General features: G+C 37.4%; 1 long non-coding RNA gene across 1 annotated transcript; it reads left to right on the top strand.

Annotated features, from left to right (window-relative positions):
• The first annotated feature begins 4,145 nt into the window (after positions 1-4,145).
• LOC131333561 (uncharacterized) lies at positions 4,146-4,658 on the top strand. The gene is made up of 3 exons (XR_009201835.1): positions 4,146-4,273; positions 4,387-4,464; positions 4,572-4,658. It is a non-coding gene; the product is annotated as an uncharacterized LOC131333561 (long non-coding RNA).
• Positions 4,659-6,000: the final 1,342 nt, after the last annotated feature.

The following is a 6,000-nucleotide window of genomic DNA, read 5'->3' as shown; positions in this document are numbered from 1 at the left end:
AGACTTTGATAGGTCTTTGTGGGTTGCAGTTCCCACTCTTTTTTGTGTTTTTCAAGTTGACTTCTTATCAACTTGCAGATGATTGTCGCGGGGCAAGGTGTCAACATAATTGAGATGTTGTCTTCACGTTGTGATGCTCTTACTTAGCCTTTTTTGTGTACTCTCCTTTCCTTCTTCTATCAATTATATTTCTTCTTCGCTGTTCAAAAAAAAAAATTACATATCTTATTCTTTTTTATGATAAGCAAAAGAAATTTATTAATAGATATAGACAAATTAAAAGTGCATAGATCTGAACACAAATGTATTTGCAATCGCTTGATGCATGTGTGTCGCATACAAGCGGTAAAGTTACACATCTAACAAAGCAACACATTTAGTTATTTACTATATATTCCTACCTCGAACTGATGGAGCATCAAATGAAACAAAATTCCAAGTAGAAATCTATCATATTCAAGTATAAAAATTAGATGTGACAATTTTAACCCATATTTTTTAATCCGTTCAAATTCGTCCACTTAAAATCCAACCCAACCTTCCCATATTATATAGATATAGATAGTAGGGGTGTTACGAACCCGACCGGACCGAAAAAGACCGAAAAAACCGAACATTCGGTTCGGTCTTCGGTCGGTCCAGGGCCATTTTTTGGGGGTTCGGGGTGGACCGAACCAAACCGAATTAGGTTCGGTTCGGTCTCGGTTTTCTGAAAATTTATACGCACCGAACCGACTACGGACCGAACCGACCGAACTTATATTGGACCGAACCGACCGAATAATATATATTATATATAATTATTAAATCGTTTTAATCTTGACCGTCAATCTATTAGTGTTTTAATCGTGACCGTCCACTCCTCCCAAACCCTACTCTATCTGGCATACTCCTTCCACTCCTCCAAAATCAGACCACTCACGCAGCAACTACATTTCCCCTCACTCCCTCAGTTCTACTTCTCTCCCTTCTCTCTAACGTTAAACCTCCGTGCTCCACCAGCGCCGTCCTCGCCTCCGCCGCCCCCATCACGTACGCCGCCTTGTCCACCATCCCCGATTATCAACATCGGCACCGCAATCGATCTCCATCCGCCACCACTTCGGTAAGCAAATTTCACTCTCTATTTTGCCGCCGCCCTCAGATCTGCTCTCTCTCTCTCTCTCTCTCTCTCTCTCTGTGTAACGGTGTAAAATCAAAAAAAAAGAAAAAGAAGAAGAAACGATGTTGGTGTGCAAGATTCGAGGGTGAAGACCAAAACTGAAAATCGGGAGATCATTTACGCCTTTACGGGAGTGAAATATGTAAACAAGAAGTGATTTTTTTTTCTCTCTCAAAACCGTCTTCTTTTTTTTATAACATTTGTAGAAAACTCATACAGAAAAACCGAATTGAAAATCGGTGAGACCAATTTTGATCCGATCTCAATCGTTTCTTCTTTTTTTTTTCCTGATTTTACACTGTTTTTTTTTTATCCGATCTCTCATACCTTTTTTTTTTTCTTCCTGATTTTAGTATTATGTAAATTGTAAAGAATCATTTTTGGATACAGCAGATTTTTTCCAGATCTCGAACCAGCAGGAAAAATCAGTAGATTTTTTCCTGAGCTCGAACCAGCAGATTTTTTATTTTTTCCTGATCATCTCGAACCAACAGATTTTTTTTTTTGATTTTTAGATAATACTGGGCTAAGTTCCGTGGAGCTACGAATCACCTGATTTTTCGTTTTCTGTCTGCAGCTATTGAGAGAGATTTTTCAAATGTGTAAGGGCACACTGGCATTGGCTGAGCCCAAGCTTTAGGCTCACGTGGAATTTCAACCTCGACGATGCCAACAAAATGTCTGACCATGAGCTTGACTATGAGCTTGAGGTATTCAATCTCAAAATCCTAGTTTATTAGTATTTGCAATATACTTTTCGTATGAGCATGAGGTGATGGACTGAAAATAAGATTAGTGCATGAACTTTAGAGTTTGGAGCATGAGAACACAGTTTTTAAGTTCATATACAATTTCATCAGATTACTGCCTGAAAATTAGAGTGTGATTATGTTCATTGTAATTTGTTTTAGATGGATGATATTGATGATGATGATGATGATGTTATGGATGATGCTGCTGAGTTTGATATTCCTGAAAATGCTGAATTAAACGATGATCAAGTGCCTGAAATTGAAACTAAGGTTGAGTCGAAAAAGATTGTTGGTAGTATTAGTAATAAGAGGGCTGCTTGTTGGAAACATTTTTACTTTATTACCCCAGAAAATCATCCAAAACCTAGGGCTGCATGCAAATGGTGTCGGAAGGATTATGCATGTCATTCGAAACTCAATGGTACAAAATCACTTACTCATCATCTAAAGTTTCAGTGTTTGAATTATCCCATGAGCAAAAAATTCACGGGTAGTAGGCAAAAACAACTTAGTTTTCAAAAAAAGGAACACAATGGCGAAACAAGTGCAAACCTTATGCCTATGACCTTCAGTGTTGACGCATGTAAAAGAGCACTAGCGAAGATGATAATAATTGATGAATTGCTATTTTCATTTGTTGAGGGTGAAGGATTCAAACAGTTTATTGAAGTTGTTCAACCAATGTGGAAGCCTCCTGGTAGGCTTGTGATGGCCAAGAACTGCATGCTTATTTATGGGGAGGAGAAAATGACATTGAAACAAATAGTTAAGCATCAAAGGCTGTGTCTTACAATGGACACTTGGACTTCAGTCCAAAATTTGAATTACATGTGTCTTACGGGACATTTTATTGATGACAATTAGAAATATCAAAAGAAAATTCTGAATTTTTGCATAGTTCCTAATCACAAGGGTGATACTCTTGGTAGGATGGTTGAACAATGCTTGTTGGATTGGGGGATTGATAAGTTTTTAACTGTTACGGTTGAAAATGCATCATCGAATAGTCTTTTGATTACTTACTTGGAGAGAAAGACCAAACATAGAAAGACCACCATTTTAAATCACGAGTTCTTGCATGTGAGATGTTCGGCACATATCTTGAATCTAATCGTACGTGAGGGATTGCAAGAGATTGATGACCCAATTGGAATGGTGCGAAATATTGTGAGATATGTGAGGTCTTTCCCTTCTAGAATGGCAGAGTTTTGGTCTTGTGTTAAAAAGAAGGGCATTACATGTAGACTTAAACCTTGTTTGGATGTGTCTACTCGTTGAAATTATACATATTTTATGTTGGAGAGGGCTTTAACTTATCAAAAGGCTTTTGATCGTTTATGTGATGACCCGTCCTTCAAATTAAATGTAAGAGAGGAAGAGATTGATGAGGCGTTTGATGATGTTGATGGTTTTGAAGGTATGGGTAGAATAATTGAAATTGAGAAAAGAAAGAAAAAGAGAGGGAGAGGGCGGAAGGAAAATGTTGGGGCTCCAACTTCAAGTGATTGGGAAAAAATCAAGTTGTATGTAAAGTTTTTTCGAGTGTTTTACCTTGCAACTTTGAAATTTTCGGGTTCTTTGTATGTCACTTGCAATGTTTTTTTTGATGAAATGGTGTTGATTCAACAAGATATTGTGAAGTTGTGTGAAACCGATGATAGAGAATTGCATGATATGGCACTTGGTATGCGTGAGAAGTTTGATAAGTATTGGGGAGATTTTGATAAGATTAATCAAATGTTGATGTTTGCGGTTGTTTTTGACCTTCGATGCAAAATTGGGTTTTTTGAATATTGCTTTCGAAATACTTTGGGATATGATAAGACGGTGGTTGGTGAGTTGACGGATAATATAACAAATGGAATTACCCGTTTATTTGAATGGTATGTGAAGAATAATGCAAACTCGAATGTGCGTAACCAAGAGGTTGGGGGATCATCGGATAAAGGAGATTTGGATGGAGTTGAAATGGAGATTGGTAGTCATAAATCTTTGAAATCTCAATTTAAGATGCACATGCAAAAGGAAACTAACATGGCATGCAAATCTGAATTGGAAAAGTATCTTGCGGAAGCAAGTGAGGATGATAGTGACAAATTTGATGTATTGCGTTGGTGGAAGTTAAACTCCTCTAAGTATCCAATTGTTTCTCAAATGGCACGAGATGTGCTAGCTATCCCTGTGTCCACGGTTGCTTCCAAATCCGCTTTTAGCACGGGCGAACGTGTGATTGATCCTTATCGAAGTTCTCTCTCTCCGAAGACCGTGGAAGCTCTTATTTGTACGCAACAATGAATAAGGAAACCAACTAAAATCAATATAAAAGAACAACTTGATGAGTTGGAGCAATTAGATTCGGGTACTACTCTTTTTAGTTTTTGATTTATTTATGTTATGTGGTTCTTAAATATCTTTTACGTTAAATGTCTTAGTTGTTTGTTTTTGTTTGTTTTTTTCTTCTTATGTTTGTAGTTGTCTTGGAATCAATTGATAACGATTAAGGAGTTGGTGGCAACCATTGCATGCTGCAATTGTTTTTTCATGGTTGAGGTAAATCCTAATCACATATACATCTTTTTTTGTTTGTTGTAATTTTTTTTTACTACTTTTCGTTTTTCTTAGTGTTTATTGTTTTTTATGTTCAAAATGAGGGTTAGATTGTTGGCAACTTGGCGTATTTTGAAGTATGGTGGTGCAGTTTTCAAGTTGGGGATGGTTCTATATTCTGCTGGTTCTGCAATCTGTTGGTTGACTTGTTCTGCATTTGGTAGCATTTTGTGATGATAATGACTGGGATTTCATGGGATTTTGTTGACATTAGTGTTTTGAATTTGGTAGATTTTAACTTGAACTTGGAAGTATGGTGGTGTTGTTTTCTGACGGACACTTTAACTGTATTCTGCTAAATTGTTGATATTTTGTGTTTTTGTGATGGCTCCTTCTGTTTTTTGAAATTTGGGATGGCTGCTTCTGATGTTGCCATGACACCTGGGGTTGCAAAAACTCATATAACAGTGGTGCTAAGGATTGCAGAGTTAGGATTCTGGGTGTAATTTTTTATTTTTGATGCAAGTATGCTACTGCTATTGTATTGCGAAAGTTAAGTAGTTGGTTTCAAACTTTCAATAGGTCTTTTTCTTTCAAATTTTGAAGGAAGGCCACCACTGCCAATGGGAAATTGGAAGTTCTCATGGGTCTACATGGAACAAAATCGTGTAGCTCACAAGCTTGCTTCTTCAAGTTTTGATAGGAATTCTGGTATTTATCCAGGTTGTATCCCGCCTGGAATTGAGGATCTCATTGCTAGAGAAAAACCCCCTTAGTTTTTATTTTATTTTGTTTTCTGTTTCTTTATTTGTCATTTCAAAAAAAAAGAAGAAAAAGTTGTGAACAAAAAAAACAAAGAGATTGGGCCAATAGGCCACTAACATGAGGCTTTTATTTATTTGTGGTAGATTGGGCCATGTGAGCAAAAACTCTTCTTTTGTCATTTTCAAAAAAAAATTCGTGAAATTGGCCCACAAACAAAAAAAATAGCTTTATCAAAAAATCAGAAGCAATGGGCTTATTTTTGGCCCACTATCAATTTCTTTTTTAATTGGCCCATTTTGAATTTTTTATCTTTGGCCCAACTAGGCCCAATTCGGGCACCCCGAATTTCCCGACCGGACCGAATTCACCCCGAACCGAATTGGACCGATTGTATTTTCGGTCGGGATCGGTCCTACCAATTTTTTTCCCGAACCCGATCAGTCTTCAATACCGGTGGACCGAACCGACCGACCCCGAACCGATAACACCCCTAATAGATAGGTTGATGTATATTTAGATGGGTTGAAAATGGGTTTAATATGGGCGGGAAGTAAAAGACGCAAACTTGGGTTTGGAAATTAATTTTCCGAAAGTATTGTCTACCGTAGGCCGTAGCTGATGGCTAGCTCCCCAGTCCACTGGACTCTCTTATTCGTCGTCTTTCTTTCTTCTTCTTTTTTTGTTTGCTCTGGTCTTGTTTTGGGAAATCACTGGCATTTCGAGAATTTTTGAAATTAAAGCTAGTATAAACACTGGAGATAAAATTGGAAAAAT

The sequence above is a fragment of the Rhododendron vialii genome, chromosome 7a, assembly GCF_030253575.1.
Source record: "Rhododendron vialii isolate Sample 1 chromosome 7a, ASM3025357v1".
Lineage (NCBI taxonomy): Eukaryota > Viridiplantae > Streptophyta > Magnoliopsida > Ericales > Ericaceae > Rhododendron > Rhododendron vialii.
The sequence above is the reverse complement of the archived record's forward strand: the minus strand, read 5'-3'. Positions and strand labels throughout refer to the sequence as shown.